The sequence below is a fragment of the Oxyura jamaicensis genome, chromosome 11, assembly GCF_011077185.1.
Source record: "Oxyura jamaicensis isolate SHBP4307 breed ruddy duck chromosome 11, BPBGC_Ojam_1.0, whole genome shotgun sequence".
Taxonomy (NCBI): domain Eukaryota; kingdom Metazoa; phylum Chordata; class Aves; order Anseriformes; family Anatidae; genus Oxyura; species Oxyura jamaicensis.
Genome location: NC_048903.1, coordinates 13,016,559 through 13,041,702, shown reverse-complemented (window position 1 = coordinate 13,041,702; position 25,144 = coordinate 13,016,559).

Here is a 25,144-nt window from a genome sequence, read left to right as displayed (position 1 = left end):
AAGCATAGTGGAAGTTGTATTTGGTTCATGAGATCTAAATAAGTTAATGTAATGCATTTTTGGATAACTACAATTATTAGCTTTTTCCTTTCTTACATTTATTTTTTGTCAAAAACACATTTCCAATTAGGGATTCTTGTGTCCACATGGTGATAAAAGGCAGGTTGTTCAAGATGAATGGTAACTTTGCCTTAAAAATGAAAGTAAGTATTAACAGAAATATGGAAATCTCTGGACTGCAACAAATGTACCCATTCCTAATCTAAGCTTCCCTTGTCTATAAAATACACCCACATACTAGAAAACATTCATGAAGTGAGAGCTGGAAGGCAATAATAATACATACCAGTTGTAAAATGCACTGCAGAGTGAATGCTGTACCCAGATTTAGCTGCTATCTGAAAGCAGTAAATCTAGCCATAATCTGCATGCTGATGCCAAAGAAATCAGAGAACAATATTTCACTAAGTCCATTTACAAAATCTGTCATATTAGCTGCTATAAAGATGCTTCAGGTTTTCCCCTGCAGAACAAACTTGATGTGTACAGCTTTTATAGGCAAGTGAGCACTTTTTTTCCTCTTGATTCTACAAAAGGGTTCATAACACATTACACATGTGAATGTAAGCAATGATCAAAGTTTAAGTGGAGTGCTCTTGAGTAACAATCAGAATTGCTTTTTAGGATGTATCCAAAGCACACTGGCTCTTAGGATATTCTCTTCAGTTTCTGGTTGTTTTGTTTTCATCTGCAGTTCTTTTAAGAGTAGCAGAGATGGCTAAGTGGCAATGTGCTACTCACAGATTAAAATAAATAAATAAATAAATAAATAAGAAGAAAACCACCTGAAATATTATGTAAGCTAAGGGTGGCACAGCACTTTCTGTCCTTTGGTGTTGGAAGTTGATTTTCCCACTATAACATACTGATGCATTTTGCTAATGGGGCTTCGGCAAATTAAGTGCAGAAACACACATTTGAATAAAAAGATTCTTACCTTACTCACATATGTTTCTTAGTGATGACAAGTGGTTTTAAGATGGAGATTCATGTCAGATGCCCACTAAATAGTTAAGAAACTCGATCTTCTCAATATTATTAAATTATACCATCTGTTCTGCTTAGAAAGTCCATAAAAGAACTTTTGCTGTCTAAACCCTGCATCTGTTGAAATTGTGCTGTATGTATATAGTTAAATCCAGGGGTTAAGAGGGACAGTAGCTGCTCTTTCAGGCCATAAATAGATATTCCAAATTAATCCCTTTCTGTTCCCAACGCATAGGTTAAGAGCAACACTTCCTCAAGTATTACACATGCTCTCATACTTTCTTTTGACAATTTTGGGAGGTACAATAGCTCTGTACTCAGGTGCTCTGCCTCCTGAGTGGCTGGTGAAAGGAGGTCCCATGAGGCTTGGCTGTTGTGAGAGGAATATCTCACTCGATATCTTGCTCGGTGGAAAGGGGTAAAAAGAGGAGCTTTTTCAGAGATTTCTCTCTGAAGTCACAGTTATTTGGAACCATGTAACCATCACATGGTGGGGGAAAAAACCTCAACTTTTACATCTGACAAAAAATATCTCCCTACTTCAGTGGTAATCATTACTAATCAGTTACATATTCTTTTTGCATTTTTTTGAGTGGGGAAAAATAAGTCAGATTTACCATTAACATGAACAAATTACTTGGACTTTTTGTGCTTATATTAAATGTGAACCTAGTCTTTCTTGCAGGGAACTGACAGATGAAGTTGACCTTGTACCTTGTACTATGCATTAGTGAATGGCCATTTGGTAATCAGTAATGAAATAAGGTCGGATTATTCTTATTCTTGTCTACTTGAAGTTTGTCCAAATAAGAACCTTTCCAGAGAAAGAACTGCGTGGTCATGATCTACCTTAAAAGTTACGAAAATGTGGGTGAGGGAAAAAATGCAAAAGACATTCTTAAAATTCCTTATCACAGTGGTACGTCATGCCCAGTTGCTTTCATCAAAATAACATAATCAGCACACTCATCCGAGTAAATACTGACTGTCACAAACTTTCTGTCAAGAAAGTAAGTCTTCATTATGGTGTATTAATTATCAGGCTTCGTATGAAATCACTGTTCATTTTGGTTCATAATAATTTTATATGTTTTTAATATAATATATATATATTATATATACTACATTAAAATATATTTCAAAACTGTATTTCAAGAATGTATTTCAAACCTATAAAATGTGCTGAAAAAGGAAAAGTAACAATGTAGTACGATAATGATGAATCAACATCTTAGTTCAGCTACTGTTGATATTTCACTGTTGTGAATAATAATTTTTTTTTAAGAATCAGAAATCAGTTGGACTACCCTTGCCTTGGCCTTCATATTACATGTTAAAGACCCTTTTTGAGGACATTTGGTTGGCTAATGTGGCTTCAAGCTGAATGCTTACATGATGCAAGGTCATCAGTGAGTCATAAATCATAAGTTAGTGATGCTAGGTATGGAAGTAAAATAATAATAATAATAAACTTCATTTTTAATGTATTTTTTTAACTACTTTATTTGCTTTTAGTTCCCTAAAGCTTTATGTAAGAAGCTTTCATTACTTCCTTTTTTTTTTTTTTTTTTTTTTTTTTCCTAAAGAAAAAGGAATAGATTAGTTTTCACATAGCCATAAGATATTCTAAAGGAAATGGCCAAAATACTTAAGATGTAGGTTGATCTGGTATTTTAAATCCAGCATTGTGCAAGTTGATATTTTTAATACATCATGATTTATTAATATACTAAAGTAACTTTTCATGATCATGGAAAATGGTTAATTTGGGGTGAAGTGGAATCATGGCAATTGGTTTGAATCAGCCCAGATTATTCAGACATTGATGTACTTTTAAATCTTGAACAAAAAAAAGGAATAAGGAAAAACTTCATTCTAATTAAGGTGATTATTAATTTGTAGAACTGAACATTAAAGTTCACTTCAACAGATATTCTAACATGTTTGATTACAATTCGATTACATTTTCTTAAAGCTCTAATTAGCTTGAATTAAATTAAACTTAGATGTTTTTAAGGAAATACAAAGCTCAAGTTAAAGCAAGCATTAACAAAAACAGTTTAGAAATCTAAATTTAAAAGTTTTGGGGTGAAGTGTATATAATATAACCAGTGTCACACAGAGAATACTTTCAGTGCGTGAATGTGAAATTGTAGTTTACCTGTAATGTATTTGCAATATAATTTTCAAAGCTTGCACCTACAATCACAATAGAGATTGCGGTTATCAGTGACAGGTACATGTCCTAGATAATCATTTGATTAAAAAAGCATCTGAAAAGCTGAAGCAGTCTCAGTAACAAGTGGAGCTTGTCTGAATTATTTTCCTTACTCTTAGCCTGAAGAAAAATCTACCATGCAAGAAAGGAAATTTTAAATAAAGAATAGTCCTTGCACCTAAGGAAAAACTTTCAGGTGAAAATAAATTTTGTAATTTAAGTGATATAATTTTTTAGATCTTTTTATCATGTTTGAAACATTTTTCAGTGAAATTAAAACTCCATTTTGACATTTTCTATGACAAAGATAATAATAATAAAAAAAAACACAACAGTGCTTGGTATTACAGTCGAAGGCATAGTTAGAGACAGCAAGTATTTTTTGACAGTAATTAAAATATTTGCCATTTTGTTTGTAGCAGAGGTATTTGTAACTTTTGGAAACAAATATTTAAGGCTGCTTTCAAAAGAGAAGGGGATTTGGTCATCTCATTTATGCACTGGCCCATCTGTTCAGAAAAGTACTGTTAAAATGAGGTATTTCCTTTCCCGTAATTACTGAATAGGTGCCTGATGACCATGTTCCCCCATACAATGTCTTCTCACTTTTCCAAGTACTGTGGGATGCATTTCACTGATGAAACTTCACCCTCAGACAAGGGTAGATAAAGCAAACAGTAGAACTAAAGCTCTTGGAAATAGTGCTACAGTTTTTCAAAGGAGGGGAAAATGGCAGTAAGAATAGGGAGAGCTGTGCTCCCATACTGAAATGTTTTATCGTCAACATAAGATTTTTCTATACAATAAATAAGCTTACAATTCCAGTTGTGTGGCTCTGCCTTATGGTTGTTTATTAACTACTAACTACGTACATGTAGGTTCTTGCACATGTGTAATAAGCGAATAATTTTGCTAATATCTTCAAAGAACATCCATTCATAATTACTGAGAGAAGTTGAGGATGGATTACTAAAATAGGTCAACAAAGCTATGAGGAGGAAAAAAGAAGGAAAAAAAGGCTACACTTACTATTGGAATGAACCTCAGTACCTCAGTCACTTGTGTGATTTTGGCCCAGTTTCTGACTTTCTGTGCCCTTGTTCCTCCTGCAGTGTTTTGTTAATTTGGATTTATTAAGATTAGTGCATGTTAATCCATACATTTTTGGGTATCTTCACAAGTCTGAGAATATGTTTGTAATCCTTATCTTCTCTAGAAGTATGTGATTATTAAAGTGCTTATTTCAGTAGGACAGTAAACAGTTGCATTACATTTTGATCATTTCTATTTTGCTCATTGTTGAAATAGATACTGACAGTTAATTTTCATATTTAACATGGAATGATAGTCTTAATTACTTTTCCAGTCACCAAAACTATTTCCATAGCACCTGAAGACAGATTCTATAATTCTTCTGATACATGTACTAGTAACATCAACAAAACTGGCAAGTGAGCTAGTTCAGGGAAGAATTAACTTCATCATTGCTTGTCACCTTTTAATTGATACTTTTATGTCATCACTTTTCTTTGCAGATCAGTTTAAAATACTGATGCTTGAAAAATATAATTTCTTATTTTTTATTTTTTTTTTTTATATCAAAACCCTTGGAGTCAAATTTGAAGTCAAAACTTAATATATCCCTCAGAAATATCAACAAATTATGTATTGGTAACTTCTATTGCTAAATAAGTTTCAGGAATGTAATGATTTTACAACTCCCTAGCCGCTGTGATATGACCACAAGGGTGGACTACAGCATAAGAATTAGCTCTGCAACAGCAAATAACATCCTGTGATGTTGTTACACCAGCACATTATAACAGGTGAACACATACCAAAATAGCATATGCCTTCATACTTTAGCATAGTTTAGAAATGCATGATTTCATATAATGAAAACATTAGCAACACTTGACAGTGACTTCCAGGGCTAGCTATTCCCATCTTTTGAATTTTTGTGTAGCTGGATTCTTTTTTCCTTCTGATGAAAACATATAGCTACACCCTAGTCACTGCCTCAGGCCTAACATTGAATCACATATCCAGTCTTGTTCTTGAGTTGGTTCTTGGTCAGTATGAACACCATGCAGTGGATTGGATCTATTGTTTCACTTTTCCTGCTCCCTGCAGAAGGGGAATTAACTAGTGAGCCATGGTGAGAAATATACAACAGGCTCGCAAATTTGGAAAGATCCCTGATTTCTCCAAGCAGGTTTCTGGCTGTTTTAATAACCTCTTTCAAAGTAATATTTACAAAGTTAATTGAGTCAGAATCTATCTAATGTCCTCCATGCCCTCAAGGCTTTTTTTCTACCCCCTTCAATGGCTTACTGAATTCTGGTAAAGTCTCAGTGGAGAGATTCCTATCCATAATTGACATAATTCCTGAGACTGTTGGTTAGTATCAGTGAGATTATGAAATATAGAGCTCAGTAATGAGGACAAAGCATGTGGATACCAGATTATTCCAAGTGTCAGTGTTTTATTCATAATTTTTGAAACTTTAAGGAAAACAAACAAACAAACAAACAAAGCTCCAAATGGAAACCTGGAAAGAGGGGAAAAGAAAAACCGAAAGGGAGGACATTTTCCTGTTCTCTTACAACTCCTGTGCTCTGCTGACCCACTGTTTTGCCTTACTTCTTTATTCTTTTCTTCAGAGATGGATATCAACATCAATTGCTAGCTGTGTGGCTGCTAGGCCTATCACATAGCAAGGTACTGGATATTGTACAAAATTAAACATCTAACTGTAGTAATACTATCAACACATAAAGAGGTAGCCATTAAGATTCTGACAGTACTGTTCTACCATACGTGCCTTATACAGGACAACAACATTACAGACTTGTACTGTACTGCATGAAAGACATTGAGGGAGAAAACACTGACATCCTGTACTGTATTCTTTGGTGCTGTTATGGATAAAACATCTTACTGTCATGTTGTTGTTAGTCAATTTAAATGGTGTTGGAACTAAAATCTGTCCAGTGGAGAGGTGAATAACAGCAACTGTGCAACCAAGTTATCCTCAGGCATCTTTTTATTTAAAATAAGATTTTGCTAATGGTGGGATCTGACTTGTGAAAAGCAGCTGACAATGGGAAGCACAGTTGGGTAACAAACTCACAATACTGAAAGTACTTTCTGAAGCCTTCAGTGCCAAAAGGAACTTTCTGAAGCCTTCAGTGCCAAAAGGAACAGATATGGAGAAAGACATAACAAAAAATGTTAAGTCCCCATGAATTCCAGTTATCAGGGCTGCTATGTCACTGCCTTCAAGAAAAGTGCAAAATTGACATGTTCAACATTTCACAGAAAATTCAGTTTTCTTAGGAATTAGTGCAGATAATTTGAGGGCGGAAATAGTTTAGCTCAGACACAGAATTGTGAAGCTTAGCAATGGAAAAGACATTTTAGGTAAGGCAACCTTGTCATTTCCCCTGACAGGGCAGGATGATTATTTACAGTCTAGCTAAGCATTTCCCTGGGTTTTTTAAAATCTCCTGTAACACTACATTGCTCTGAGTGTGTATTTGTAAATCTCTCTTCCCCCTCTCCCCCTTCTCCATTGCTCCATTCCTCAGATTTTTATTCTGAAGCTAATAACCTGAAACATCTCTCTGAGTTCTTAATTCCTACCTCAAATATCTTCAGTGTGAATGGTTCCTTATATTTTTTTAACATTGTTTATTTCAACATCATATTCTGTACAGTCTAACTCCATCAGAAATTCAAACTAGTGGTTATCAAATACAATACATGGTCACAAGACTAATTGTTCATTCAGTAAATGTTGGAACTGTTCTGTTTGTTCTTACTAAGCACATTTGAAATTCGAATATCATGCAAAATATTGTAGTCTTAAAACTCAGTTTGGAATGTTGAAAATCATTTGAACAAATAACTGAGGCTGTTTATTTTTGAGCACTTTACCATCAAAGAGTCACGGTTTAGCTTGTAATGTTTTGTCATATTCACAATCCAAACAGCTTTTCCCCAGATCATTTATTTTTAATTGCATATTTCCAGGAAACATAAAAAGTTTCTTTTGGTTTAGAAAAAGAATTTGATGAAGTTATAGGAAGTGCAGAGACACATCAAATCAATCACCTGCAGAACTAAAACTTGTTCCATTTTTTGCATGCAGTTTAAAGTGCTGAATTTAGACAGTTGTGCTCTTGAAAATCTAGCTTGAGTGATTTAAGAAATTAACTTGCATCAATGTTATCTTCACATCATTTACATGGGAGTGCTCTCTTTTTGTGTCAAATCAATGTGAAATAGATTAGTGTAAACCCTGCTAAAAAAAAAAAAAAAAAAAAAAAAAAAAAAGTAATGAAATGAAAATCCTCAGATAATTTAATATTTTTTAAAAAGTTACTATTTTTGTATGTTGAGGAAGAGAAATCAGCTTACAATAGGCATATGTAAAAGGAATAAAATATTCTCTTTCCATTGCAGAACTGTTTTGATTGTTTTTGAATTCCCCAGTTTTGATTTTACAGCATTATGTTAATATAATATTAATAGAAATAGCAGAAAGAAAAACAATATGGCCAGATGAACCATTTATGGTGACTTTATCATCCCCACAAGAAGCTGTAGTTCAAATCTCATTTAGAGTGAAATGTGAGGAGTTTAAAATCTCTCCTTAATCGTGGATTTGACTTGCTATGAAGAGGGGGAAATCTGTAACGGACAAAGAGGATGAGTGTATTTGTTGACTTGATTCATATACTGTTTCACTTTCAAGTCTTTAAGTTCAGCAAAGATAATCAGATTTATTAACTATTTAAAACAAACAAACAAACAAAAAAAGCCATTTACTGATTAAAAAAAAAAAAAAAAAAAAAAAAAAAAAAAGAGCCATTTAATGATATTCAGCAGCCTTATAGGGTATAAAATAGCTTAGCTCTCCAAATAGCTTTTGCTGCTAAGTTCCACTAAAATTCTGAAGGTTAATATCTTTGGTCACCTTACAAGGGGGAGAAGAAGGGAAAACAGATGATTTGTGCAAGATCACCTGCTTATGTCTGACTTCAGGGACATTGACATTGTCTAGCCTATTTTTACTTTGTATTTTAATCTCTGCGATTATCAAGGGGAAAAGACTCCGTGTACAAGCTTGAGATGACAGCTAAAAGCAATCAAATCCTGCTAGTGTCTTTTCTTGTCCTTAAGCTTTGTTTTGAATTAGGCAGTGTATGTATCATAACAGAAATTAGAAATTGGACACAGCAGTGAAACAGAACATTCTGGGACAGCACTAGCAGCACAGCTTGCTTTTTTTATTTTTTTTTTCAATTTTTTTTTGGCAAACTTTCAATTAGTCTTTAAAGCCCTGAAAGCCAGGTTTCTGAGCCAAGAAGGAGGAATTGCAGACTGCATGAAATGCATCCCAAACTTATGATTTCACCACTTGAGACAAGGTGTGCTGAAGCTGAATAAAATTATAGCTAAAGAAAATAGCTAATTTTGTAACTGTCATCTTACTCAGGTGGAAGAATTGTGTGGAAATGATTTTGAGAGTAAAAAAACACCTCTCCTTGCTAAAGACAGCATACTTGCTTTTATATAGAAACAGGTTACTGCACAAGCTCTCATGATTACTGTGACAATGGCAAAGGGCTGGAAATAAAACTGAAGTTGTGTAAACCACATTCTTGAAAGACGTTGAAGGCGGCCCTGATTTGAGCATCACTAGCTGGTTTCAGCAGGAAGGTTGCACTAGAACTCTCCAGAGATCCCTTCCAATACGTTCTGTGATCCTGTCAAAACTTCAGCAAAACAGATTCCAATGCAAAAGAGAAGCTGTTGAATTAAAATGCAGCCAATGTCCTCTTACTGAGGTGTCACACTTTGCTAAGGCCGTAACTGTACAGAAATATCAGAAATTCAAATCTGTGTTTGCAAAGCTAGAATGAGAAAACTTTTTTGCAAGTAATTCACCTGCTTAAATGTAAGAAAACAGCAGTATCCAAAAACTGAGAAAGAACATGAAAAGAATGAACTAAGAAACCTGTTCATATAAAGGAAGAAAAATGAAAAACAATTCAGAAGCTTTTGTGAAGGGAAAAAAAATCCTCCAATGTAGTATATTTAGATGTCATGATCGTAAATCATAAAAAAGCCCATGTAATCCTCCTGTTTATGCATTCCAGAAGTGAAAAATGTTAGTTTTATTAAATAACGAAACATAACAATTTTTATAGGGCGTAAGTGTAAAAAGCTTTCTCATAAACATGCAAAAAACCACTTGATTTTTTTGTCTCATTTGAAAAGGCTGTAAAGCAGATAAATTAGTATTAAATGCATTAGATGAAGTGGAATTGTCAACAGAATTATGCTGTCTGTCATTCTCCTAAGTCTTTTTTGTTTGTTTGTTTTTTAGTATACCAGGAATTCCTTATTGGTCACTTCATCATCCAAACATTTTTTTTCCCATCTTTTAGAACTATGGGATAGTAAAAATAAAATCTGGCAACAGTTGGAGAGATCATTTGGTTCCTTCCTTTGCTCAAGAGTAATATTAGTAGCTATGGCAGATTTTTATTTCACAAAAATACATATTGCTTTTAATAAATTGCATATATATATATATATATATATAAAAGGTTTCAATGGTGAAGACTCAACACATTTATATAATAACAATACCCCCATATTCAGCTATCTGTATTTTTTTTTTTCCTCTAAAGTATGGATTTATTCTCCCTTATTGTAATTTATGAAAATTAATATTTAAAACCGTGTGGACCCCAAACTCAGGTTTTTACCATCATTTTTTGCAGCTGCTTCCTACATATTTCAAGGTTTTCTTAATGTCTGATTTCAGTAATTTGTTTCTCTGGATTAACAGATGTACTATTTCAATCTTTCTCAAGATTAATAAATTATTATTTTCTAGATCTCCAGTCAATCTTATTGTTTCCTTTAGATTCTTTCCAGTTGATTAACTACTCTTTTTCACCGGATGTCAAGAATGCTGGATAAAGTAGGAGGATTGCTTCAAATGAGTTGCATAAAATGTTACTGATCTAGTAATTATGGGATAATGCTGATTCTGATTTAGTTTCTTGATTGCTGTAATCCCAGATTTTATTCAATGCTGCTCAGACAGTTGTTCCTGATACTCCATATAGCTGATTATTTTACCTAAATCCAGTAATTCACACTTTTCTATGTAATATTGCACATTACAGGTTTGTGTTTTTCTTCAATTTATCAAGACCATCTCATCTTGCCTTCTGAAATGTTTTCCTTCCTATGTCATCTTTTCACATTTTAGGAGTAGTGTATTATTTTTGTTATACTCATTTCAAGCTCCATGTATCCTTCATTCCGGTGTTTACAAGTGCTCTTGAAAGTGTGTCCACTACAAGAAGTCACTTTCTAGAGAACTGTTTCATATTTGACAAATGCTCCTAAAATTTTGTAATCTTCTGTTGATGTGTAGGTGGTGTTTTGCACAGTGGATTCTCTAATGTAGCCTCAAGTAATTGGTAGTCCGTTTCTTTACCAACCAATTTTGGCTTTTCTGCATTCATGAAAGTACTCAAAAGTTTTCAGCATTTTGTTTTCAGTCCGAGCACAGTTTCCTAAGCTTCAGTCTGCCTTTAACTCTACCACTGGTTTAGCATCTTGCAGAGACATAATTCCCGAAGTATTTTATGATTAATCAACAAAGTCATAAGGTTCTTTTTTTTATGTTTCTAGTGTCAGGTCCTAAAAACTTTCTGGGAAATGTTCCAGTTCTATTCTACGCTTTCCATATAAAACAAACAAACAAACCTAAACTGATAGTTTAGTTATGACAAACTAAAATATGTTCCTATATGTGTAAGTACAGCTATGAATTTTTGTAAGAATCCAGGACAGAAAGAAGCTATAAAGAAACAATAGTGTATAAACTTTCATGTTGTATTCTGGTTTATTATGACGATAGTTTTCACTTCTATTCACTTCTATTTTGTCACATATTCATGTGCTAAGCATAATGCTATCTTGAATTTATGAAAATCAAAATAGCTCTCCAGTTAAAATAGACACAATAGGAACATGCAATTTTGATAATTTTGGCAAGCAAATGTAAGTTGCAGCAAATCATTTAATTCCTTTTTTTTCAATGTAAAATCAGTTGGTTATGTGTTTTCCTGAGTACATTTTAAAGCTACTACGCCTCCTGAGAAATGGATTAGGAAGAGGAAGAAAGTGGTGCTGGAGAAATTTAAGAATTTGATTTACATATATTTTAGTTTGCATGTTGCTTGTGGTAAACTGTCCATATCACATAGCATCAAATAGAAAGAGACCAGCTCACTGCAAGCATTGCAAATAAGTATTATAGTTAACTTGCATCTAGAGGAGAAAAGCAGAAATAACAGAACATACAGCAAATATTTTCAGAACTAGCTTCTCCATAAAGAGAATCTGCAGTAGGAGTTTTCTTCAGTGTGGCATTATCTCATTATGCATTGTATCTTCCTGTAGTTTCCCATTACTTTTATCTTCTGTTGCTGTAACAACACATCCGAAAGAGAAAATTATTGCCATTGCCATGCTGAATGGGATATGTACTCTTGGGTGGCAGTGGTTGGAGCACACTGAAGCAAAGGAGCTCTGCATTAAAAGCTATGTAATAACTCAAGCTCTCCATCTGAGGTTACAAATGAAGCCAAGCTGGGTGAGAGAAACTGCTTTATTTCAGACATTCCACAAGACCTTAATGAATCATTGCTGGCCCAACTGCTCAGTCAGCAAGATTGAGTATCCACGGATGTTGTTAGGAGTTTTTCTAGATTAGTCAAGAAATTGTATGTTTTGCTGGCTGCCTTATAAAATGGCTAGGGCACAGTCTTTTAAAATGAAATTTTAATATTGACTGCTTGTTTTCTTGCAAGTGGTTACTCATCACCTTAAAGTCCATTGAACTGTCAGATTTTTAGAGTCTGTCCAGACTACAGGGCAAATATTGATCAGGAAAATTGTAGGTATTTTGCTACCAGGACAGTTTTATAGTCATCTGCTTATCTTCTGTTGACTGGAGTAAATTGTAGAGGGCAGTCAGAGACCTATAGATGTCTATGCAGAGTTATTGCCTTACTTTTTGTTAAAATAAGAAGCTTTTAAAGGACAGTTTGCATGGTCATGCCTGAGAATATTTCATGCTATCCTTGGTTACCTGAGGATAAACCGTAGGCGGGTTGTGTTCTATTGACATTGAAATAAATTTTCAGTTCTACTGAAGTTTGGAGTATGGATCTGTATCATACTGCAGATATTCAGGTGGTGTGTTAATTGTTTGGATTAAAATATGTGATGTTCTTTAGGTTTTTAGAATGAGGTGTAACTGGGAAAACTCTCTAAAATTAGATACTATTGAGGTACAGGAAAGGAGAATACCTTCTGACAGGGAAGAAAAATGCATAGAAACAGACAATAAGGGAGCAAGACAGAACACTGTTTAACAACCATGCAGCTATGGGACGCTGCAGACAAGTGATGTGGGGCAGTGAGGGTGGACACAGCCAAAAGATGATTGTAGGGTGAGGGAGGGTCAGGACTTCCTTTAACCTCATTTTACTTCTAGTAACTCAACCACACTTACCAATTCCTTTCTCTGAGCTGTAAGAAGCACAAATGCTACCTGATGAAGAACAGTTAAACCCCTCCTGCAGTTGGTGTTCCTCCCAGAGTTGTACACTCAATTTTCCCTCCTCCAAAATCCACAAGGTTACTCAATATTTAAAACCATATGTATATATAATGACTAGCATTTGCTTCTCTGCTTTTGTTTGGGAATTAAAAATCCCAGTACCAGACTCCTGCTCAGATCTGAGGCCTGTGTGGCCTATTATGCTCCCTCGCCTTGCCTTTCTGCACGTCACTTTTCCTAGATTCATGATCTAGTGCTAGATCAAGTATTTACATAAACATGCCTTAAGCATGGTCCCTAACTAAAGGACCACATAAACCAAGAGGACACTGGAAAGGAAGTGTAGACAATGATTGCTGTGTTTGTGTGTCTCTTATGCTCCCTTAGTCAGAGCTAGTATGAAGGAAGGTGGCGCTTTCCTGAGGGAAATACTGAGTACATGGCAAGCTGGGGCCTTCATGCAGACTGGAGAGGGGCAGGTCCACAGTTTGTGGAAATCCCTGAGTTACCAGTGGTATCCACAGACTGAGCTGCAGGGGCCCAGAGTAGAGTTGTATATAAACAGCCTGCCAGGTGCACTTCCCTGAGTTTTCTCTCTGGATGCTCTAGTATATGCTGCCATTTAGCCAGACTTGTGGAGTTGTAAAGTCTCTTTGTGTGTATGTGTGGAGAGGGGTTGCAGTGTGAAGTGTGGGCGGCCTCCTGTCAGTGGTGGGCCTCCCGGTTCGTGTCACAGGCCCCATTACCCAGAGGCACAGGCAGATGCTGCTAGCTTTTTCAACTTCTCCTTCTGGTGTCCAGAGTTTGTTTAAATTAGGGCTGTCCATCACCTGACGTGGTTCAAATCATAGTTTAGTTCAAGTAATTAATGATTACAGAAAGATGATGAACCATGAGAAATTGTTGCCCTTTTAAATGTTACGTCCATTGTCTGCATTAGTGTTTTATCTGCAGGTGAGGTGATTTTTCTGTCTGTTAACCTTGGCTGGCTTCTGAAGTCCTAGGTTACTAAATAAACTTGCGTTTTCAGTTCTTTTCATGGTGTTGAAGTAGTGCTGGAGTGGAAGCAGGGCTCCTCTCTAATACAGAGATAGGTTCCTGCCCAGTATCAGCTTCAGCGCTGATGCCTCTGACGTGGTCTAGCTGAAACTCTGGCCCAGTGCTTACAGAGAAACCTGCTGTCACCAAAAGAGTGGTTCTTGTCTGCTAAAATAGATTTTATTTTTATTACTGTTAAGAGTATTCTGCTTGTGTAGATCATGTTTATTCCTGAAACATGAACGTAATTACTTGCAGAGGTAAAAGGGAGACAGTACAGCTGTCATGTTTTACAATCCCCTGATGGCAACAGGGAGGCCTCTCATGTTGGCACATGAGGTACTGGTATGTGTTGTTGATGCTTCATGCCTGAGTCTGTGGAAAGCAATGGACAGCAATGAAAGGGGTGTTAAACACAACATCTAAATGTTAAACTTTTAAGAACTTAATGTTATCAGGTCGTGGTTTTGAAACCCTCTCACACTTGTCCTCTGGGGCAATTTAGCTCAACTGATCTTTGTATTCTTGTAAAAGCAGCCATTTTGGTCAAACAAGAGGCCTGTTACATCATTTGCCTAAACGAATATACATGAAGCCAAGATTGCAATCCTGACTACATTCTGGTTAAAAAATGAGTAGAAAACTTACTGAGTTACTGTGCAATTGCATTTACACTGAGCATCTTTTTCTTAATACAATGAATCTTGCTCCACAAGGCATTCTCTCAGCTGTCTGTAATACAGCTGAAAACTCCTTTCTGTGAACTGTACTCATGTTTTCTTCTTTAAAGGTCCACCCTTACAGGAAAACTAGAATTTATGTACTACAGTAAAATCTTAAAGGGCTCTTCACTGAATGAAAATGTGCTAGTGTATTGAACAGATGACAGGAATTAATACAGGTTACCACAGATTTTGTCTCGTTAAAAAATATTGGCATAAAAGCACCAAATAAGGTCTGGTTTAAATCAAGTTTTTTAACTGTAGTTTCACAGTGATTAACACGTAGAAATAAATCCCTTTGAAGACTGCTTCTCTCTCTCTCAAAATGCACAATAGCATGTTTAGTAAAAAGTACTGCAGATGTATTTTTGGTTTTGAAAACATATTAGCTATCTAGTGTAAATACGCAAAACTAAAATTCTTGATTTTTTTTTTTCCAAATGATTACTTTCTGATTAAAAAGTGGTAATATGTTATTTAATAATGAGCTTTGGTGAACCACAGATACTTATACGTTGCCTTCTCCAACTCTGGCTAAGTAACTTGACATAAATAAAAATAACCGTTCCCCACACTACATCATGTTGGAGTACAATTTTAATTTCTTCATAAAGCATCATTGACTGAAATTGACCTGAGAGTAATTCTTAGAGCAGCTTTGAAAGGCCTCCTCTTCATATAATAATGCAAATCTTTAAATATCTGCAGTCTTACTTTTGTGCACATGGCCACTGCTTAGGAAGTGTCCCAGATTTGCTGATTAAGCATTATGTAACAGTGTTTTGTGTTGCTAGTTGTCTTTTATGGGCATTACCTATAGCAAGGAAACTAACATCTTTGAGAAGGTTTTGTTTTCTTTTTCTTTACACAAGATCATAATTGAAATATCTCTGTGCTTATGGCTATTTGTTTGGATTCATTCCTCAGCCTTTGCTCATACAAAAACTTCCTACTGGGATTGTTAAGTAGAAACTTTGCTCAGATAGGGAATGTTGGACACTGCCTTTCATGAGCCCGAGGATTTTGTACACATTTGCACAATGTGAATAGTGAGAAGTGTGTTGGAAATACACAAGTGCTCATTTATTTTCTGAATATTATAGTGTTCCTAATGTGTATGGGCTTAAAAACAAGCAGGGAAAACCAGTAGAATAAGTGGAGCTTTCCTACTCAGCAGCAGCTTACCCTTGTACCACAGTAGATATAGGCTGCATTGGAAGATTGCCTAGCAGTTCAAGTATGTTCATTACTGGAGCACCACATTTTGGTTAAACATTCCATATCTTCTAGGGATTACCTTCCTATATCCTGGCCCCATTCTGTTTTCCTCAGCTGTGTAAAGAAGGGCTAGGAGTTGAACAACAGCTCTGTGCTCTTCACAGAAATGGTGCCAGCAAAGAACTGGAGTGGAGGTAGGAAATAATGGGAAGGGATGTGGTAAATATGTGTTTGCAAATGACTTGTAGTGTACATTTCTTAAGAACACTACGTTTGCTGCACCAGGTGTTTTGTGTCCTTGTAACTTCATTCCTGAGACATTGCAGCTAGGGAGGAAAAAAGATTTCACTGTAATAACTGTATTTGAGAATCCTACTGCACAAATAAGGAGTTGTGGAAGTTTATCGTCACAAATTCTGTCCCTCTTTTGGAGTTCATCAGAAACCACAATCTAAAAACAAGTCAATGGAAATAAGCAGAGGAGAAAATTTGCTGTCGCACTTGTATAAGTGAGGTCCCTAATATCAACCAAAAGTTGTTAGCTGTGCAGATCAGAGAAATCACTACAGATCCAGTATTACAGTTTTAGCATGACAGAAGTATACTGACATCCTAAATGCAGCATCAAATACTTACTGCCATTGCTACTAGGCAACGAAATGCTATCCCCTTGTGAAGGCATTTAGAAGCTGTTGTAATTGGCATCTTTAACCTCAAAGCATCAGGGTATAAAATAAACCCCAGGTCGCCAAAATGATAAGCTTTCTAATATTTCCTAATGCTTGTGTAGTTGTGCTACAGAAAATGGATTGAATGTTGATACCACCTGGTAATATCGAAGCACACTTGAATATACCAAAGAATATACAAAGAGTGTATCTGGAAAAAAAAAAAAAAAAAAAAAAAAAAAAGGCTAAGGAAGAGAACAGTCATTTGGAGACAGTCCTATTTATTTATCTTCCCTGTGTCTTCTAGCATAAAGGAACGCAAGTGAACTGTTATCTGGAGTGAATACAGAAAGCTGTGAGTCTACTTTGAAAATACTGCTTATTCAGATGGTAAATACTGTTTTAACTTTTGCTTTATCGTATTTAAGTAATGCTATGAGTGTTAGATTCACCAAGGCTTTTATGTACATATTTTAATGTTAATATAATATCCTTTACAGTATAAATGCTTTAATCTAGATCTCACAAAGAAAATAAAAAAAAAAAAGAGAAAGAAAGAAAGAAAAAAAGAAAGAAAAACAACCCTGAGGCTAATATTTCAGTAAAGTATGTCTGTTTTCTGTGTGGCCCTCTTTGCTTTTTAATTGACCCATTAATTACCTTCACCTCACAGAGTCTATGTACTGTTCCCTCTCTCATGCTCATCTAGTGGCACTGATTCTCCCTTTCCTACAGAGTGGAGATAAGAATATTCTGATGATTCCTGTTCTCAGAACAACATGTGGACTGCAAATGAAAGCTTCTGTTCATTTTCAGATTTTTACTGTTCGTGCCCATTATTTTGACTTCAAAGATTATTAAAATACATAACAATAATTCTAGTTTATGTCTCACATATTATGCTGGGAACAGAGAACCGAAATTGCAGAAGGGTTTGTTCCTATAGCAGATCAGTAACAGAAATAAGGTAAATGTTGCTGAAAACAGAATGATGTCTGAGCTGTAAGTATGTAGAATAGCAATGCTACTCTGTGTGTTCCAGAAAAAATGAGGCACTTTTATTTGCTTAACTAAAGAGTTAGTTAATATGCAAGCTTGTACAATATATTAATGTACTGAAATGTGGAAGCTAAAACTTAAGGAATTACTATTGTGGCCATATTTTGGGAAGACATGAGTGCTTTCCATCTAGCCACAAACTGTGGTTTCCACAGAAAGGAAACCTGTGTACATGGTTTGGAGGGAGCTTTCTTAGTTTCTAGTGAGGTCTTTGGAGATGTTTCCGGAGATATGCAATGACATGCACCTGCCTGCAGCCTACAAGGCCAGAAAGACTGGGAAGTTTAAGAGCTGGAATTTGTGAATGAGCTGTTACACCAGGTATCAAAACTATACCCACATACTTTTTTCCTACCATATTCTTGCATGGTCAGAGGTAAATCATGTTATGCTACTAGGTGGATCATTCTGTCTGCAACCTGTTATTCAGTTTCATCTAAGTAGTAAATTCACATCGAAATCCACACTTTCTGTTGTGTTCTGCAGTTAAGGTCTTAAGGTCATGGGTGTTGTTTTTTCTTAACTTACACTTTTTGAAGAATAGAGAAAAGCCATTGAAGCATCAGGATATATCTGAGCTAGCCATACATCTCTGGTCTTCTAGCTACTTTTTAAAAAATTATTCGAAGTACGGAAATGCAGGTGGATGAAATAGGCCCCTTTATGTCTTAATTTAGCTGTGACCTGACCCCTAACATCCTCTGTGTATCATAATCAACAAGGTTGACAAACAATAGACTGTAGAAAAATTGTGTCATTATATGTATTCTATAAAAAGCATCTCTGGTTACAAAAAAAAAAAAAAAAGGATAAAAGTGGGTTTAAAAACAGATCTAAAGAAGTGAGAATTTGGTCTATAAAATAATTGGGAAAGTTATAGAAGAGTAGCTGAAAGTAAATAAAAATAAATAAATTTTAGATATGAATAATAATGAAGGAGTAGAAAAGGAATTAATTAAAACAGAAGCTACCATAAAGGTCTATCTGCAGTTCAAGTACATATAACAGATAATCACTGGTTAACAGGACCATTGGTTTAGTTCTGTTTTCTTTGTGAATAAACATTTTCTATCAAAAATTAATATAATAAAATATACCCAAGGAGGATAACTGTTTTTTCCTGGTTTGGAGAAACCCAGTGAACTAACACCAAACCAGTGTCTGAGTTTAATAAATTTATTTACAATTTATTTTTATAACACAGTGTTTCATCACAGTACGAACATATTATTTGATTTCCCTCTCTGCTGCTCTATGTATAATTGGATGAATGGTGGGGTTATGTATTCAGTGGTTATAGAAAGATTTCTGCAAGATGACTTAAATTCTCAGGAGAGTGAGAAAACGACAAAGATATAAAATTATATTTATTTGAATGATAAATCTGGCTATGGTAGGTTTAAACAGCGCTTACAGCCAGCACAAACAAGCATGATGTTCTGTGAATTCCTTTTAAATTGAAGAGTATGTTCTTGCAGCCTTCATTGTAGAATTTCTTCCTAAATTACCAGTAATTTTCTCTGCTCTCAGAGTGCTATATAATCATACATGGTCAAAACATTGTAGTGGAAAGCCTAATAGAAAATGAATTCAACATAACCATGTCTCCATGAGCCCAAAACCATAGCAGGGAATTAGGAATGAATTTGGTAAATTTGAGACAGTATTTGGCTGATTTTGGAAGAAGGTATGTGGTTTACAGTGAACTGGTTTAATGTTTTACTGGTTTACTGGTTTAATGTTTTGAAGGTACCTGCCTTTGCCATAGAGATTAATATCTTAATGTTGTGGCTATCTTCTTATTCCTGTATTATGGAAAGCCAGTTCTGAATAAAGAATGAACTCTGAATACAGAATGAACTCTCATGATCAGAAGGAGGTGTGTGTGTGTGTGGAGATGGAGGTGAATTTGCATATGACTTCTCCAGTACTGTCTCCATTTTAAACAGATGGTTTCCTAAATAGAAATAGTTCCTTATCAGAAAGCTTCTTTGTAGTATATTTGATGGCTGTGAAATGGATAAGTCATGTCTAAGTCTCTCTTTTGACATCATCATTATATCTGAGAGTGAGAAAAACATTTTGGTATGTTTCTGAGCTTTTTGCTGACCCAAAACAGGGTTATTGTTTCCCTTTTCATAGAGGGAATAATTATAGCTTATTAAAAGTCAGTCAAGAATCTTAACATGTAAACACATTTTCTAAGTGGTTTTCATTCTCTACTATTTATATGCATAGAGCATTTCATAGGATTACAGCAGTGCTTTAAACAGACAAGAGTTACTGAAAATGTAATTATAACAAACGATATCTGGAAAAATCACCTATAACAAACCCATAATCTATCAGCATGTCTTTTTTTTTTTTTTTTTTTTTGGTCACATTTCATTTCAAAGGACATCTACCGCATGTAGAGTCTTCTAATGTAGATTTCTTACGTAGCTATCGCATTTTGCTTTTTTCAAATCTAGAATGTCTTAGCTTTAAATATTTTTAATGTAAAATTTATTCCTGTTGTGATTTAGTTTTGTTATATTAATGATTGTTAATGAGACCAAACAAAAGAAATTCAGTTATCTACAATGATGCTGCAATAGATTCATTTTAGGATGCTTAATTTTCAGTTAAAGACCTGTATCTTAAGCATGTTGAAGATGATGTAATTAGGGGAACTTTGGCTTTAAGCAGGCTTTGTATTTCATGAAAGGATAAACTGCATTATCCAAGCATTATTTTACCAAATAAAGAGATTAAGGTAACATACTTAGAAGCAACTCTTTATTAATTGGGTGTGCTATTGTTCTCTTATACGAATCATAAGGTACTGAGGAAGAAATCATAAAATATTTTGCTTTATGAAAATATTAGAAGCTAATATATTCTAGTGCTACTTGGCGGCAGATTCAAAAAAGTCCTTCAGAAGTCAGTGTTTTTCATTTTCCTCCTGACTTGTCAAGGTGTCATTAACATGAGAGCAATGATAGCCATGTTGAAGAAGATCTTGAGTGCTTTTAGCTAGATAAAAATTCAGTCATTCATATTTTGGTATCCTCTGTGTTTTTCTCTGTCTTTTAATCAAACAAAAAGCCTTGTACATTTCTAAAAATATTTCTAAACTTTTAAGTTGTGAAGTTTCAAAGAAAAAAGTAGACATGTTTAGATGAGTGAGATTTTAAAAAGGTTTAATAAGCATCTAGTGAGTTATGATTCTACAGGAAAAGTTTTTACTACAGATGCAGAAAATGAAATAACATCTCACAATCTATGAACATAAAGCAGACATAAGTCATCATTGGAAGGATTTTTTTTCCTGTACATTCAGTTTGTGTTTGTCTGTGACCTGCCAGTTTATCTCTAATCATAGATCCTGGTGCATTTTCACATTTTCTTTGCTTCCCCTAAAAAAATCTGCATTAAGTATCTTTATTTCCATATTAGGCTGATGTACATTATACATTTCAGGAGATGTCTCAGATTGCATCACATATTTTATATATGAAAGCTTAACCCTGTCTAGTCCTAAAGTTAGGTCCTAAACACTTGTTTAAATTAGTGACATAAGCTCTTTAATTAATTTTCTCCCATTTCAGTGTTGAAGTATGTCCCTAACATGAAGTTAAATATGGTCTAAATTGTTCTTTAATAAAATAATGTGCTTTTAAAAATATTTTTTCCAAGTTTTTAGTAAACATTCTTTCATAATCTCAGGTTCTACAGAGAACAGAAAGTTTATTGACATGCAGGATGTATTTCACTTAAGCTTTTCAGATAATATATACAAATTTAGAGAAATTAGAAACTCAGAAAGACTTTGCAACCTTTCAAGGTCATTTGCCAATCCTTGGCTTTGACTAATCTTTATTTTGTTTATTTATGCAATTTCTGAGGTTTTAAGTATTTGCAAATATTCTTTGTCAGGCAGGCACATATCATATAGTGCCTAAGTGCTAATATGCCTGGTATGACCATAACAATGTTAAAGAGAAGCATATTAGAAAGGGCAAATACTGAAGTATGCAAGGTATAAGGCTTGAGAAATGTTATTGGAATAAGTGGGAGGAATACTCTGTATGCAAGGGAAACTTTGAAAATAATTGAGCTTTTTGACCTTGAAAGTAGTCCTGCATGAGGCTGAATTCTTGTATATAAAAATAGGAGCATCCAAACATAATACCTACTAGACTGCCTTTTCAAGGAGTAACAATAAAGATTTAGGAGATTAATTGTCCTGTCATCTTCTAAAATCATTGACAATTCATGACCTTTCATAAAACTCATATGGAAATGGATTAAGATTTGCTCTTGAATGAAGTAAAAGTTTCCTTTAGAACAACTAAATATTAATATTTTTTTTCATCTTTTTTAGATAGCATCTAGTTATTGAGTGGAAAAATAGACAGAATATTTACTGTTCTAACACATTTTAACTGAAGTTACATCAAATCTGAATATGCTGTATTATTAGTGTTATTTAAATATATGTGACAGTATTTGAATTAGTAGTAGTTCATTTTTTGTACTGACATGTCCTATCTTTGGACACTGATAGCATATGGAAAATGTTTTAGTATCATTACAGTTTACAAAGATAGGTGTATCTTACAAAATTATTAAAACTAAGAATTTTCATTGCAAATGTTTTGAAATTACTGTAAAGCAGGACTTCAGGCACAGTATGCTAGTATGAAATATGTATCAGTGCTCTTTCATATGCCTTAAGTGTTGGCTTTTCTTCCTAAACCCCCCCCCACACACTGTTCGTATTCCAGCATGAAACCACCAGTCTGTAAAGATGCTGGCATTCCAGCACTTGTTGCATTTCTTCCTGATATTGTGTATTGCTCATTTCAAAGCCTGATTTCCTTTTTGTGAACATTTTTGATGTTCAGCTTTGTTCACTTTTGATGCCAAGTGTTTTTTTTGTGTCTTGTACAAACACCTAACACTGCAAATACAACGTGTAGATTGATACGGATTTGTACAGTGCAATTAGCTATGTAAGAGATGATATGAACATGACAGAGAAATACAAAATGAAACAAACAAAACAAACAAACAAACAAAAAAAATTGTTAGGACATGCAAACCACATGAAGCTAAGATTTTCTTTTAATTTTCAATTATGTAAAAGGGTTGATGTGATCCAGCCAATTTTTTTGAAGAGTTGAATAAATTGAAATCAATAGATATGTGAGAAAAAGCCTCTCCAAAGCACTAACAGTGAGAACAAGTTAAAATATCTCCTAGCAAATAGGAAGGTAATGTAGAATGCTTTTATATTGATCTTGATTAAGTGTATAAACTTGTGGTGAGAGTTACAGTAATGAGGACCATTTTCAAAATGACCCAAACTCTAGGAAAAGAAGTAAAAGATCGAACCATTACTCATCTTTAATAACAGACAGACAGAAAGACAACTTGAGTTTCATTTCCATTAAGCCATACATTTCTTCTTTTGAATTTTATTGTAAGCTTTAATATTTTAGCTTCCAATTTATGCCTACAATCTGCAAAATAGTATTGTTTAGTGCTTTTATTAGACTGAGTGAGGTGAAATGGAAACTAGTACACTCAAAAGTTCACTGTAGTGAAGGTGACTCCTGAAATATGTGGACAAAAAAGTTAAAGTACACCAGTCACAATGCTGACAAGGGACCTTCTCAGCTTGATTTTTCTCCTCCATTCTATTAAAGCTATTCCTGAATTATTGCTAGTGATTTGCTGTGCTGAGCCCACAAAATCTTTCAATAGCTAGTATAAAAAACATTTTTAATAGTTAATGGGCCAGGATCGTGCCATCTTGCTTCTGTATGAACAAAGTTTATTAATATCAGTCATTAGTATTACTCACTTTTCTGATCATTTCAGATATATAACCTTTATATTGTGGCAATATAATGTCTACGTATATCTGTTTATATGAAAGTTTTCTATTATTTTCTTTGGTGTATAGACATTTAATTAAATTAATATTTAAGAAAGTAGGTTCAGGGTACTAACTCAAAGCATGTATCTAGGTAGTAACAGCATAATTACTTGCTAATTGTTATGTGATTACATTTACATTTGCCATCACAACTATAAAAGATACCCCAATTGCATTTAAGAATAATGGTGTTTACTCCATGTTACCTTCTGCTTAACTAAATGGAAAATAAAACTATTTAATTACTTTGAAATATCATCCTCAGTTCCTAGACATTTAAGAAGGTGGGTTTCTTTTTTTTTTTTTGGGGGGGGGGGAGAATTTTTTTTTTAATTGCAAATTATGGAGAAACTATTTCATTCAAAACTAAGTTTGAAGAAAAACCTTAGACTGTATTGAGAGTCTGAAATTAAGCTCCTAATTGCAGGATATTTCTGAACTCTTTATTGTATACCATCAGACTATTAAGGGTAATATCTTTTACATAATGATAGCAATTTAGTGAACATTTATCACTGAATATTTCAACTTACAATGCTTTAAGCTATACTACTAGTCCAATTTTAGAATCTAAAGATGGTACTTCATAGCCCTAGGGAAAACCTTTAAGTTAACCTAATGGCATAAGGAGGCATAACCTCCTTGGGGAGGTTGCAAAGCATTTAAGCATTTTCTGCCTGGGTCCCATTGCGTTCTCCACCCAAGGAAGCAAGTTGGAAAGACAGATGATTCTCTAAGGAGATGCCCTCATTCCCCAAAGCTAACCTTCATAGTTGCTTTCAGCTGTAGACTCAAGACTAATGGACATTTGAATTCCAAATACCATCAAGGAATACCTGTTCTGCAAAAATGTAGACAGTAGTCTGTACAGTTTATAAGGCTGAAGCTTGGAAATTTTGAAACCTCTTGAATACCTGCATGTGGAAATGTTTTTGTTTTCAACACTGAGCTGTGAGAGACATTCAATTGTCATTTATAAAACTCCTTAAAGTTTTACTTCATTTTACTTCATTTTACTAAACCCAATATAGAATGCCAAGCTAAAACTAGATAACAGATCCCAGAAAAAGCTAAAATGGATTGGGAATAGAGGATTAACATCTGCTAGATCCAGGAAATCTTGAAGAGGCATGGAATCAGTGCCACTGTTTTACTAATCTTTTAGTCCCCATGATTTGAAACAAATATGGAAAGAAGAGAAACTTTTACTTTTTCACATATTTAAAATAAGGAGCTTACATCCTGGTAGCTGCTTCATTCACCTTCTATTTGAGAATAGGTTTGCTAGAAGCAATATAGTTTGTGTTTGATTAATCTCAGTAACTGAAGAAGCATGAAAGAATTAGTACCATGTGTCCTCTTACTTCTGCTTTATCCTTTAGTTCATAAATTTTACTTGCAGTACAGTATGTCTGCCATATTGAAACTTGGTGTTTATACAAACTTTTAAATTCTCAGGAATTTCTAAAAGAACAAATAATGTGCTACAGTTTAAAATATATTCAAAAACTCATTAATCTGGATCAGCTTTTATTTAGACAGGATGTGTTATGAGATTTTTTTATTTTTTTGGTTGGGGGGGATGTA